Source organism: Theropithecus gelada, chromosome 14 (genome assembly GCF_003255815.1).
Source record: "Theropithecus gelada isolate Dixy chromosome 14, Tgel_1.0, whole genome shotgun sequence".
Lineage (NCBI taxonomy): Eukaryota > Metazoa > Chordata > Mammalia > Primates > Cercopithecidae > Theropithecus > Theropithecus gelada.
The window spans coordinates 96,066,854-96,082,273 of NC_037682.1; positions in this window are offsets into that span (position 1 = coordinate 96,066,854).

Here is a 15,420-nt window from a genome sequence, read left to right on the forward strand (position 1 = left end):
TCACTTGGACACAGGAAGGGGAACATCACACACTGAGGCCTATTGTGGGGAGGGGGGAGGGAGGGATAGCATTAGAAGATCTACCTAATGTAAATGACAAGTTAATGGGTGCAGCACACCAACATGGCACATGTATACATATGTAACAAACCTGCACGTTGTGCACATGTACCCTAGAACTTAAAGTATAATAATAAAAAAAAAATTATGTTTGTGGGTCATGAAATCAACTTCAATACCAGAATAATGTTTTACATAAATGGATTAGAATACAATAGTATAGAAATTTAATTATCAGGGTTCATTGAAGATATTGTTTTATGAATATTTTGTTTCAGTTACAGGAACACTGCAATATAATAGTTACTTCTTTGGGGCATGATCAAAGAAGTTTGAAAGCCCCTGGAAAAAAGATCTAATTACATTGTTTCAGGATATAGTGAAACTCTGGGAGAGACACTAAGGATCATTGATTCATTCAACAGATATTAATTAAGCATTGGCTTTTCCCCTTGTGCTGTGCCTTGGTCTAAAAATCTTAGGGATTAAATTGTGAACAAGAAACAAAGTTCCTAATCTCTTAGAGTTTATATTCTAATGGAGGAAAGGGAACATAAACAAGTAAGTATATAACTGTGTTAATAAGTGAAAAGGGGTGGAGATAAATGGGATAGGCGTAGGGACTGATTGAAATATGTGATACCATTTTTTAGAAATGGTTGGAAATGCTCATTCAATTTCATACTTAGCTTCTGATATGAGACTATAGAAAAACTGAGAAATTTTGCAAATGACTTAATTATGTAATTATGACACGCATCAAGATACTGACTTACTACAAGTATCAAAATGCTAAAATTGTGTATTAATATCTTATATAAAATAATGAATTTTAAATAGTCAATGTAGTGTTTTCCAAGATACTAATACTTTGAGCTCCTAAGGCATTGTGAATTCATAATTTCAAATATTGTAGGTAAGAATAGTAAAGGATATCACATATAAGCAACATGTTCTTGATCTTTAATGTCAGTAAATATCCAAAATCAACAATAAAACACAAATTAGGCACCTGAACCGAACCAATTATTCTCGACCTGGTTTTAAAATATCTAATAATTAATTCTTACTAGCTAGTTTGATCATATCAACTAAGGTATCATTGTACACAGAATATTATTTAATAAAAAAATTAGTGGGAAAGGTCTGGTACAAAGATAGAAGATAAGATTGTTTCCATTTATTTTTTACTTGTATCTCAGACTCACCAAAATAGTGAATTTACCACTATAATTTGAATGCTTGTAGGTCAATTAGAAGAACATGAGCCAACAAAATGAAATCAGATTTATAAATATTTATTACTATTCAGGCTAACGTAAGTCAACTATTCTATATTTAGCCATTGTTCAATGACACTCATATTACTAAAACAAAAGTAAATATACTGTGTAAAAGAATTTTTTAAAACGTGAGATCAACTTTTAATAGGTCCATTTATGATGGCATTTATTTCGAACAAATATTCTAGCAATAAGGACTTCATAAAGGGTAGATTAGTATGTGCACTGTTTTTATCATGTGCTGTTTTCAATTCATTAATACGACACAAGAATAGTGTTTTCCATTACATTTTCAAATATCCTTGGCTTCTTTCACTACTCAATAAAAGCCCCAGTGGAAAAGAAATGAAATGTGGCATGACGTTTGAAGCCTTCTCATCTCTGCAAGTGGCTCACCACAGTGCTATTTTTTTTTAACTAAACTTTTTACCAGTCTTTGAATTGTAACTTTGTTTTGACAATAGTAGTTATTTTTTGAAGGCTACTCCGTTCAAAGAGGAGATTCCTCTGTTGTTCATCCTGCACTCACTAGATCTCAGAGAGAACAAAGCACTATGAAATGACATTCTAATTTTTGCCCTACCAGTAGACTATTGAGCTTAGTAAACATTGAACTTTCATGGGACCTTAATACCTCCCTGTAAAATGGGAGTGTTATGGTAGATCACCTTCAATACTTCTTTCAGAATTCTGAATATTTTGTTTTATATAAATCTTGATTTCACTCATAATTTTTTACTGTGTGGTAAATGCGTAGCTTATCATGCCCAGGTACATTTAAAATAGTTGTTAGAAAGTTTGGTTATAAACGAGAATTAAATGTTTCTACAAATTTCAATAAGTTGATGTTTTGAAATGTTATTAATTAATATATACCACAATGAAAGCCAAATGTTAGTTTTCTATCTAACATTAATAGTTACTTTTGCTTTTAAACTTGTATTTTTTTTTAAAGAATCAATTATTCAAATGTATCTAGATGGGAACTTTTTTGTGGTAGAATTAACTAAATAGATGAAATGCAGTTTATTAAAATTATGATATAAGTCTAGAAAAAATATAACATTGATGATTTAAGACAATTAGTAAAACGATTTTGACCAATGAATTGGCTAGGAAGATCTGGATTCAATTTTGCTTATTTTCAACATTAAAGAAGATAATGTATAAATACACTGGGTGCTAAAGAATGAAATTAAATATTCATAAAATGACAAACTATGGTAATTTTTCTGAATTAGTGCCAAATGACTTTAACAGCCTACAATACCTACAATACCAGCATAGTTACAGAATGTTTTGTAACAAGTGTGTGTAAAATACATTATTATTAAACTACATTGAGTCATCCCTAAGTAGCACACCCTTATCCAAGCCACCCAATGCTTTCCTTTTAACAAACTTACCCTTTTTGTAAAACTCTTTTGTGTTTTAACTGATTTTTTTGCCACGTGTATCACATTTATCCTTTTATTTTTATTATTATTAATCATAAAACAGTTCTAAAAATACTTTGTAAGATCTTTTCTTAAAAGCATTACATTCTCTGTGTGTAAAGAGGCAGAAAATGACTCTGAAATTAAATCTTTTGGGAGTACTGAAACTTATTGATTTATTTATTTCAAAGCAGCATTAATTGTCTCTCCTTAATTATTGGTGAAGAAATCCATGACCTGAGTCTTGCCTTTCCTCAACAGGCCATGACATTGAGTTTCTTATTATTAGATATTTTTCTTTAAAACTGTAATTTTAGTGGCACACACTAAATGTCTACCATAAAAATACAAGACAATTAGTAGTGATGTTTCCTCCTGCTTGATAAACTGAAATGCAGGCCTATTTCTATTTCTAAGTCTTAACTTGAAGAAAAGTATCATAGTGCATGTCAATACAATCATAAGTCCAGGTGTTTTCACTTTTTATTATTGTCTATGGCTTATATACATAGTATATATCAATAATGTATGTATATAACCACCACATATTTCTAGCATCCTACATAGCAATGTTAAATACAATTTACCCAGTTATAGTGCTGACACATTTTGAGCAGTAACTTCTAGATGTAATCATTTAATATTGGTTGTAGTTGAGGCGATCAGCTTGACCTGTTGACAAGAAATAGATTCAATTTGTCAGTTAGATAATCTGTTCTGTCAAGCATTAGTTATCCTTCACTTCATGGAATTAACTAATAATTCAGTTTAACAGAATGAGTCACTTGGTTATTAGTTTGGCATGTAAAAAAAATCTGTATATCTATAATTTTTCTTCAGTTTAGTTGCATTTTTTATTTTCATTTACCCATCTTTGAGCTGCATTATCTAAACTTAAAGTTTCAAAGACGGATATATGCCTATTCTGCAGGATTTCTTCCTTAATTGATCTGGGAGGTCTGCCAGTCTCCTTTAGAATTCTGTACTGTTTATGAGATTGGCTTATATCCAGTTACTCTCATACTTCAAGTTCCCTCTTACTTTGCTGTTTTTTAAGCAAGAAATTGGTCTTTGAGTCTTTAGATGTTCCTTTCTATGTGTGAGGATTTTAATTCTATAATGAAAATCTTTTTTTATATTTATGCCCCTTGAAATTCTACATTACACATTTATTCTCCTTTGGAGTTGAACCAATGTTGAATTTATTGCGTTATTTGTAAGATGATATTTAAAACTTGAGGGAATATTTAACCCTGATCAAGGCTAGACAACATTGACTAGTCACATCAACATAATCTTCTGAGTATTTTTCAGCATTACATACTGATTGACTAATTAAAATGACCCTAAAGTGTAAAATAATGTGGTATCTTTGAAATGTCATGACATAAGTTTCATGATTATACTTCTTATGTTTGAGCATAGAGCAATTTCAAAGCTATGAAGAGCTACCTCCAATTCGAACTGCTTTTTGGCCATTTCGGAGTCAGGAAACACTAAACCTCTCAGAAAGAATGAAATAAATATGCAAGCCTACTGATTTCATGTGGAACAATCAATGAGATGAGATCTCAAGAAAGAACTGGACAAAGTAGAAAACAATTAAAAAGTGACAAAGAAAGGATGTAGGAAACCATAGAAAAGAAGCAGCTTATTTCAAAGTAATGAAGATAAAATTTCCGTCTTAGTTTCTTAAATGGTTCATCTTTTAAATATGTTTAGGTGCCCTACAGAAAGAAAGATGTAGAAACACTAATATGCATACTGTTAAAGCCATAAAACAGTGAATTATCTAGGTGGAAACCATATCTTAAGAACTATGAAGATAGAGGTTTGAGATGAGTGAGTGGGAGTAGGAGATTTGGGGCAGGGGTAACGGGTACAAAGAGACATAGAATTTATCTTTAAGTACTTGAAAATATGAAGATCTATCATATGAAAGAATAAATAAATTGTTCCTCCTTTATAATGTATATGGAACTAATGGAAGGGATTTATTAGAAGACACATTCAAATCAATAGACTATAGAAAAACTAACTTGAGCAGTTTAACAATGAAATAAATTGTGTCTTGAGAGAGGATATTGTTTAACTATTAAAAGCATTACATTGGGAACATCATAAATATAGGAAGTTTTGAAAATGAAGTGCGTTTATTGAGGGGAAGTTTTGGAAGACCATAAAAGTTTTTCCAACTGTAGGATTTTGTGATTCTATAACCATGTCTCCCCAAGATTCAGTTTTTGAACAATAATCATATCATATACAATACAACTGGGAATTTGGAGTAGTTCTATTTCAGATTCTTTTCTAGTTTTTAATTATTAGAAGTGTAGTAAGAATTTATTACAGCCTGGCAACATTCTTAATACAGTCTGCAGCATATACAAGGATGATTTAATATTGAGAATAGAAAAATATATGAATTATTATCCTCTTAATATGGCCAACATCTTGAATAGTGCTATAACAGTAAGAGTCATTTTACTTAATGCAGTACAGTTGTAATTGTTTTTCTAACAGAAAAATCTCGGGAAAGTTGTTGCATTGATTTTTGAAGTTTAACATAACTACAGAAAAATGAAAATACTAAGTCTGATAAAATCTGGTATAATTTCAAAAATATTGTCTCAAAAATAACTTATTCATCAATCCGAAGGAACTACAGCAAAACTGAGGAGCATTCTCTGAGCAGCCAAACTAGATGTTCCAAAGATCATTGTGGAAATTCTGTATACTTCATTCTGTGGAAAACCGGTAAGCCCTAATTCAGAGTCAGCTTTGTCATTTTGTACATAATTTTAATCAACTCTAATAGCTGGTTTCTCCAGTAAGTAGTAAACTAGAAGGTGGAGCATAAAGAATAATAAGGGAGAGTTTAGAGCAAGGGAGGATTCTTTTTTTAATGCAGAAAAAAAGAGGAACCAAAAATTGAACATGGTAATTTGAGGATTATTTAAGACTTAAAACATCCTTGTATTATAGAGATATAATTATATATATGGCATGTAATCCATTATATCTATATATACATCCGTGTGTGTGTGCGTGCGTGTGTGTGTGTGTGTGTGTGTGTGTATCTTATAAATAGCCTTATATATCTCTTTTGGACTCATGGATATTTATAGAATTTTCCACTAATTGAAACATGTAATCATTGTGCTAAATTACAATACATTTAAAATTCCTTTGGCTGTATTCTGTTTAATATGGCAAAGTTTTACATTGTCAAAATGGACATTCACTTTAAAAATACTTGAATGTTAACAATGTGACATAGATGTGTGTGTGTGTATAAGTTAGATCCAATATAAAATGTGGGTTTTTTTTTAAAAAAAAAAAAGTGGTCCAAACTAAACACTCTGGGATTTGAGTGCTTAGTGTCTCATATATCTTTATCTAAATATATACAAGATGACTGTTGATTTACATAAGCAATGCTAGAAATGATTTTTCATCAGTGAAATGAATGGTATTAACATATGTGGTTGGTAAGAAGTCAAGCCTGCTGCTATTGGCTGCATGAGGTATAGGAATCAACACAGTCAACAGTTGGATGTCCTTGATGTAGAGCCCAGTTGGACCTGTATCCCTCACTTCACAGAATACCTTGTCTCTCAACCCACTTACAAAGCCAGCTGGTCCTACTGCCAGGATACCACCATGTTCGCCTCAGCATGAACCTATCCTGCCAGGTACTGGTTCCAGTGCCTACGCAGACTTAAACTTGCTCCCAGGTGCCAGAGCAGCTGTAAGAACTAGTGATTATTTTATCCTTGTTTACTAATAATATTTATATGTGTGACATATGTGCTACCATTGTTATATAACAGCTGGTAGTAAAGTTTTGGGAGAGAGAACGTTTAGGCATAATCTACCTTGACTGTCAGAAATTCCCAATATTTACCCCCAAAGCTTAGCATTTGCCTCATGGTCACATTGGTTTAGGTCATTTTACAACACAAACAAGTGTATGTGATAGAAATATAGTAACTACACTGTATAATCAAGGGCAAATATGTCTATTCTTAAATATTATTTCATTGTCTTAAAAACTAACATTATGACCATCTCCTTTTCTGTTAATCCTGTATAAATATGGAATTATCTGTATTGAAATTATGTTAAACTCCAAGTTTCCAGAAATTTAGAATGCCATAGCGCAAACACAAGAAATTAAAAAGAAACTATGTTCGAAATATATGTAAAAGTCTTTTTCAAAAAGGTGTTCCTCCAAACACAAATCTCATAACATATCGTGTTTAAAAAGTTTGTATGACAAATAATTTTCAGAAGTGTTACATAATTTGCCACTGTTCAATCATCACAATGTACATCAATATATTAAAGAATCTGAGAAAGTTGTATTAAAGAATCCTGCTAACTTTGCTTAATTCAACATTTCCCCAATATATTAGACATTAACTCGAGAAATTATGAGTTAGAAAGACATCCAATTTGGACTCATTTGTTAATAGAATGCTGTGGCCAGTATTTGGAGGGGTGCACTGAAAAACTAAACCTTATATTTAAGAAGACTGCCAGAAAAGTGAGGGAGGTGAGAACACTGAGACACTACAAGATAATGTGGACTACATGTTAAAATAAACTTTTTGTACAGAAACTGTCATGAGTGTATTTGGCAAATAGTATGCCATATATAATCAGTTCTAAGATGCAGTTGTTTTCTAATTGTAAACAGCTCTGAAATCAGTGTAAATTTTATAGTTGATGGTATCTGTCAAACCCTTTTGGCCAAGTGGCAGTCATGACATAGTTAACATCACTTGATGTCTCAGATATGATAAAGAAAGCCCATGTATCAAAAAAGACGGGAGGATTGTTAATGGATAAGGAGAAAACTTCAAAGACAATAGTGGATCATTTTTAAAATAAATCCAGTACAGTGTTATCAACACTTTCAATGGACCAGAAAATAACATTATATGGAAAAGCATGGAATTCAATGATTCTCAACCCAAACATGATTCAGGAGAGTTAGATTCTGAATCTGAAGAAGTTTCACCAATACTTAAGCCAATATATTGCGTTAGTCTGTCCTCACACTGCTAATAACCTGAGACTGGGTAATTTATAAGGGAAAGAGGTTGAATTGACTCACAGTTCCACGTGGTTTGGAGGCCTCACAATCATGGCAGAAGGTGAATGAGGAGCAAAGTCATGTTTTACATGGTGGCAGGCAAGAGAGCATGTTCAGGGGAGCTCCCCTATATAAAACCATCAGATCTCATGAGACTTATTCACTATTAGGAGAACAACCTGGGAAAAACCCGCCGCCATGATTAAATTACCTCTCACTGGTTCCTTCCCATGACACATAGGGATTATTACAATTCAAGGTGAGATTTGAGTGGGAACTAGAGCCAAATCATATCACATTTTCATTTTTATTTATGCATAAGGGTGATTTTTTTTAAAGTACATGTAAATAAATATGAAAGAGTTCTTTGAATAAACATAACATTTCTAAAGATAACAAACCTTTGATTAGTTTGAAAGCTTCTTTTTCTTTCTCAAGGATACACAAACTAATGACATATCTTAAGATTGCATATTAGCTATGTAAAACCATTTTAATTGTCCAATGGATGTTAGACTTCTAAAATATCTATACTTGTATCATATTTCTCAAAATAATTCAATAACCCATTTACACTCAATAGTTTTTATTTTCTATGAGATAGATGTGTTTTGAAACTACTTTAATGAGGTCATAAGGAACTTGAACAGATTGAAAGATGTTTATACAGTGACTAAAATATACTTTTCCTTAACTACTTGCAATCTAATTGATTATTTTTTCAGTATGTTGGTTGACACATGCCAGTGATGATAGTGAGAACAATAAAGTTGAGAAAAATACATTAAAGAATTACTGCTGTATGAACTTGAAATTACCTGGTCGACTATTGGTTGAAAATCTGATGCATGACTTTTATAACATCTGTGATGAGATTTTTGTCTACGTTGGAGTATTCACTGACTGAAGCTGCCTCCAGATTTTTCATTTTTTTTTTGTTGTTGTTGTTGTTCTTTCTCATCACTGGCTGGTGGCTGTGTTATAGTTCAGGATATTTGCTATTCAGTAGCATAAAAGATTATAAACTCAAGAATATATATTCCTTTTAATTTATTACATGTTTTTCGCTTTTATAAATCAGCAGCTTTAACCTTTTTTTCTTTTCATAGGGAGTTATTAAAATAAGAATCCTACCATATATTAAGGAAGTTATGCTTCAGTGAAATATGACTATAGAATCTATCTTCATCTGTAGGGAAGGTAATGAATTAGCATAAATACCTTCATAATCCGGTATCTCTCCCTCCCCTCTTTTCTAATTAAAATGCAGAGAGAACACTGTGAAGCTCAAGCTGCCTCTAAAGAAAGTAGAGATTTACAGAACATAACCTCACAAGATGTGTTGGTGAATTATGAAGGAAGAAGGACATTTATTTTGAGAATCATGAGCATTATAATATTTGCTGAGGATTAGAATTTTGTTCTGTGGAGGTGCTACTACCTCCTCATGAGCCACATCTGAACTCAGTCAATCTCAGTAAGAAGAAAATGATTAATTTGTAAAATATTAAATTATCATGATATTTTCACTTTTCTGTCAGTTTTTTCCATTAATGTCAGGTAGCCTATCTTTAGTCTTTATGATTAAAAATGGGAGAAAGATATCATATTAAAAATGCAGAGGCCGGGCATGGTGGCTCACATCTGTAATCCCAGCTTTGGGAGGTTGAGGTGGGTAGATCACCTGAGGTCAGGAGTTCGAGACCAGCCTGGCCAACATGGCATAACCCCGTCTCTACTAAAAATACAAAAATTAGCTAAGCATGGTGGTGCATGCCTGGAATCCCAGCTACTCGAGAGGCTGAGACAGGAGAATCGCTTGCACCTGAGAGGCGGAGGTTGCAGTGAGCCGGGATTGTGTCACTGCACTCTCCAGCCTGGGCGACAGAGCAAGACTCCATCTTAAAAAAAAAAAAAAAAAAAAAGCAGATGTCAATGTCCTTTAAAATTTGCCTGTCCTTCAAATTTTGTCTCTATTGTATCATTCTAATAAATACATCTACCCAACAAAAAATTATGGGGAAATGTTTGGCACATATGTTAATCCCTTTTCACTATGCAAATAACCTCACTACATTAATGAGCCAAAAATTCATTTTGAAACAATGAGTTATCCAAATTTTATGCTGACATTGGCTATAAGTATTAACATTGATTTCTATGACACATTTTTCTAAGTGGGGTTGGAATTCTATGTTTGTTTAACTGTAGAGAGATCTAGGGGAGGGAAATATATAAAGCAAGAGAAAGAGAGGGAGAGATTTTTGAAGTCAAGTGACATAAAAGCTATGGAAATAAAGTCTTTATCGACAAAGTGTTAAGAGAAGTGCAAATATAAGATGAGTTTTAAGATACTACTATTAAATGAAAGAACAAAGGTGGATGCATATGAAGTAAATCTTGGGAGGATAATGTGTCATAATTAGGATATGAAGGTGTTTCAAAGATGCAGCAGTTAATTGCATGTGAAGCAATGTGGTATGGCATTGGTATAATAGGGCAAAACATGATTGATGGATAAAGCTTGGTCAGCTTTGGGGACAAACCAAGGAGAACTACCAAACATGATCTCAGGACGCTTATTCAAAGATAACTTTCCTAATCTATAAAATGGGGAAATAACATTATATTAGAGGTTGGCTGTGAGTGTACTTGTCACACAGGAAGCACTAAAAAAGTGAAGGCTACCATTTTAACAGTAAAAGTTAACAGTAAATACTTTTTTTTTTTTTTTTTTTTTGAGACCGAGTTTCACTCTTATTGCCCAAGCTGGAGTGGAATGGCGTGATCTGGGCTAACTGCAACCTCCTCCTCCCGGGTTCAAGTGATTCTCCTGCCTCAGCCTCCCGAGTAACAGTAAATACAATATTAAGGTGAAAACAGAGCACTTTATTTGGTCACAAAAAACTATTTGACACATGCTCACATGAGCCAAAAAGAGGTTAGAAAATGTGAAGGAGAGAACTGCAAAAGATATTAGAAGTAAACTGAATGGATTGCAGGACCCCAGGAATTAAAAATACACTCATTAAATCATTTAACTAGCATGTCTTGAATGCCTGCTATGTGTCAGGTACTCTTCTAGATGCTAGGGATACAGTGTCAAACAAAACACCCATGAAACTAGCATTCAAATATGGGCAACAAAGGTAAAATATCTGGCCGTTAAAATAAGGGCTAAGGCTAAAAAATGAAGCAGAGAAGGGATTACAAATTATGAAGTGCTAATCGTTAAGGACGGGGAAGGGCATGTTAAGATTTTAGACAGGTTGGCCAGAAAAAGATTCTCCGAGAGTGACTTTTAAGTGAAAGCTGAAGGATGTGGAGGAGTAAGCCATGCCAATATCTGAGAGAAGAACATTATGGGCAGAGGAAAATGCACGTGCAAAGGCCCTGTGGTGGGAATGTGCCACCATGTTCCAGGAACAGTAAGGAGACCAATGTGGCTACAGCAGAAGGAATAAGTAGGGCAGTAGCAGGATGATAGTCAGAGGGGCAACTGGTGGTTAGATTATTGTAGGACATTGAGGCACATGCTGCAGACTTTGAGTTTTGCTCTGAATGAGATAAGAAGTCATTGGCTTTTGAGGAGTGACATGTTCTTTTATTTTAACAGCTACTTCAACAAGCATAGCTTAAAAAGGGAGGATGAGAACAAGGAAGATAATCAGTGAAGAAGCTTTAAATCATCCAAGCGAGAAATGGTAATGACTTGGAACTGAGTGGCAGAGTTGGGATACATAAAATGGGTTTGGATTATAAATAAAATTTTAAGTGCAGTCACTAGAATTTCTTAAGGTATTGGATACAGTCTAGAAGAAAAGGGGAAGGTAAAGATAATTCTAAGGATTTTGGTCTAAACGACAGGAAGGATGGAGGAGACTGAAGGAGAATTAGGTTTGGAGGGTTATCAGGTTCACAGTTTGTTGCCTGAAAAGTTTGAAATGCTTTTTAGACATCCATGTGGAGATGTCAAGAAGACAGTTGGATATACAAGTCTTGAGACAGAGAACATCACTAAGAAAGTGATTTTTGATAGACAAGAGAAAATATCCAAGGACAGAGCCCTGTGCATATTAACACGGAGAGTCTGAAGGAGGTCAAGAGCAACCAACAGAGCCTACCGAGAAGAAATGGCCTGACATGTGAGAGGAAAAGCAGGCAAGTGTGTGTTCTGAAAGCCAAGTGAAGATGTTTCATATTAACCATAGGAATAAGAAAAGTGAAATGTCAGAGGAAAAACATAGCTGAGACATGTAAGATCATTTTACAAATTGGAGAAAATAAAAGTATATTTTCAGTGGAAAACAAAGAGAGAAAGATGACGAACTTGGATGAAGTCTTCACTTAAAGGAAGTAGCAAAAAAGGAAAAAACAGGACACCTGTAGTGTTTTCTCAAAATGTCCTAGTCCTGGCCATTTGTATCAGAATCAATTGAGATGTTTGTTAAAACATGCAGATTCCTGAATCACAATTGTTTATGACAGATCCAGGAATTTGTATATTTAGAAAGCTCCACGGGTGACTCTTATGTACATGACTAAGGTTTTTTTAAAAAAGTAAAGCAGAGAAATAGATTTCTAAGAACAGTTAAACGAGTGATAACCTAAGTGTGTAACTGCAGGGTGCAAACATGGAATAGGGTCAACAGTTTGTGGTTCCCACTCTCATCATCTGTATTTTCATCAAAGAAATGATTAGATTATAACCATGCAGAAAAGGAATAAATTGCTTTACACTCAAACTTAATTTCCCTTTCCCCGAAATATATTAGAAAGCTCAAATTGACATTTATTTTTCCATTTCACTTGCATGCTCACTGTGGGAGGAATGGAAAATTGAAATTTGCAAAGCTTCCCGTGGGTTTGCCTCTGCCTTTAAGGCACACTTAGTCAATAAGTGCAGTAGGACCCATCATTACATTGCTCATTATTCCACTGATTCAGTGAGTTTGCAAGTCAAAAAGAATCCCCCTTTCTTCATGTAACCAGACCACACATACTCATATACACAATTCTAACCTAGAACTGGGAGCTGCAGAAATCCATGGTAGGATTTCATGTCAGACTTGTGGAAATCCATTCCGATGCTTCATGGGCAATTTCAGTTGTTCTCACATCAGCATGAGCTTTCACTTTCATCTTTAGGTTGTGAGAGATCTCCACTGTATACAGTTGATCAACAAGCACTGAAGGTACATGAAACTACAGCTCTGCAGAAGGGACATTAAAACCATAAGTGGGTTCTAGTTCAATGAACTCTAACTACATTTGGAAAGAATGGAAGGGATACATGAGGGAAGCAATGTACATATTCAGAAGTAAGGGATACAGAGTCTTCAATATTTACCTTGTACCTTCTTATTTCATATGCTGTCCCTATCTCATTTTATCCCCTCAATTCTATTAGGTGGATGTTATTTCCTGTTTCATAGATGAAGAAGCTGAAGCTAAGTTGTCCAAGGTAAGTAAGTGATAAGATTAAATTTTCTATATTAGATGGTAGTTTCTATGTTTTTCTTCATTGTACCATTCAAACTGTCTTGGAATTCAGTGTTAATACTGGAACTGCTAAATTGTACTATAGATCTCACATTACAATTCTATGTGTTATATCACCGAGGAACTAATATATCAAGCATTTGGGAAATATCTATGAGGTCTAATGATAATGATGATGAACTATCATCTAAAGATTTTTAGATTGATAACAGAAATAATGATGGGAAACTATCAATCTAAATATTTTTAAGGTACAAAAACAGCCTACGGTTGCACAAGGAATTTCAGTATACAAAATCATTGGGAAGTTAGAAATGCAACATCCTTAGTGATGCACTTTCTCCACCTTAACACCTGTAACATCTTGTCTGACCTCTACCACTCTAGGTTCTAGATCACTGAGTACTCTTTATCCAAAGAATAAATGGTTTCTATTAGGTTGATGAGGTTTTTGTCAAAACTGTAATTACTTTTGCGCTAATCTAATCGCTATGCCCCTGCAAATACATTCTCTGGCATTCACGTAAAACTAGAGGCTCTGTGGGGCTGCTCCTCTAGCTTGCATGTCTCGACTCTTAATGAGTCTTTTCATCTTTTCTTTCTTCTTGGCACTTAGTTCTGTCCAAAGATGGTCAGATTGCTAATTGATGGTCTTTTTGGTATCCTCATTTCTCCTTCAGTAGGAGCCAGTTTCTTCCTACATACTAGAAGTTTCTCCCAGTCATTTATTTCTTCTTCTGGCATATCCCTTTTACTCAGAGTGTAGGTCCTGTTGCTGTTTGGTTGGAGGAGGTGTTCTGTAATACTGGAAAACGGGCTGAGAAGAAAGTAAAGAAGTTGTAGTCCATTTCTCACCAACTGACTCATTGGGTTCGTGGCAGACCACGTATCTTTCCTAGGTCTCAGTTTCCTTATCCAGAAAACAAAGTATTTTGACTAAGTGCTCTCTATAATCCCTACCCAATGTAACAATCCATAATTGTTGAAACAATGATAGAAATCTGTGATGATTTTTTCAAAACTACATCCAGAAAACGACTGCATCTTTGTTATCTTAATTCTGTCTACAGTCAAACAAGCTGAACATACAAATCACTGTGAGTATCACCCATTATACATATTATGTATATTTTAAAGCAGTAAGTTTTTGGGTGTAAACTTTCTTCTCGTAACAACATTTGTCTATTTTGCTGGTTATAAAACAGACACAATATCATTGGACAAAAATTGGAAAGCACAGAGCATATAAAAGAGGAAAGCTAAAATTACACATAATTTGTCATTCCAGTAATTATCATTACTTCCATTCTAGTGTTCTTACTTGCTTGATTTTTTCATTGTTTTTAAAATAAACTGGAGGTTGTGATTTTTATATCCTGCTTTTTATCCCTCAACATATTATCTTGGGTATTTTGTGTCTCATTAAAAATTCTGTGAAAGCACAATTTTATTGCTGTATAGCATTCTTTATCATTGTGGTACCATGCTAATGCCATAATCTATGATTTTACATTTCATTTATATTAATGTTGTATTATTTTAAGTGATAATGTATGGACATATTAATATCTGTGTATGTATCTACATTTATTCAATTTCATCATCAACATAAATTTCCAGAATTGAAATTCCATGGTCAAATATTATAAATATGTGTTAAGTCTCTAGATGCAGTTATCAGATTGCTCCCCAGTAATGTGGTACCCATTTTCATTTCTACTAGGAGATTTGAAAATATCAGTCACTCATTGTTCTTTCCAACAATATGCATTATCATTCAATCCTTGCCAGTTTAATAGGTAAAATGGTTTCTCATTATATTTTTAACCTGCATGTATGTTATTATTTATGAGGTGAGGTAATTTTAAAAATATATGTATTGCCTCATTGCCTTCTAGCCCTGCATGATCAGGTCCTTCTTCCTTTCCAACGATCTTTCCGACATTACTCTACTCCAGCCACATGGTTCTTGCTGTTGCTAGGCTATGCTAACCTTGTTTTCACTTCAGGACCTTGATCATGCCGTTGGTTTTTCTCT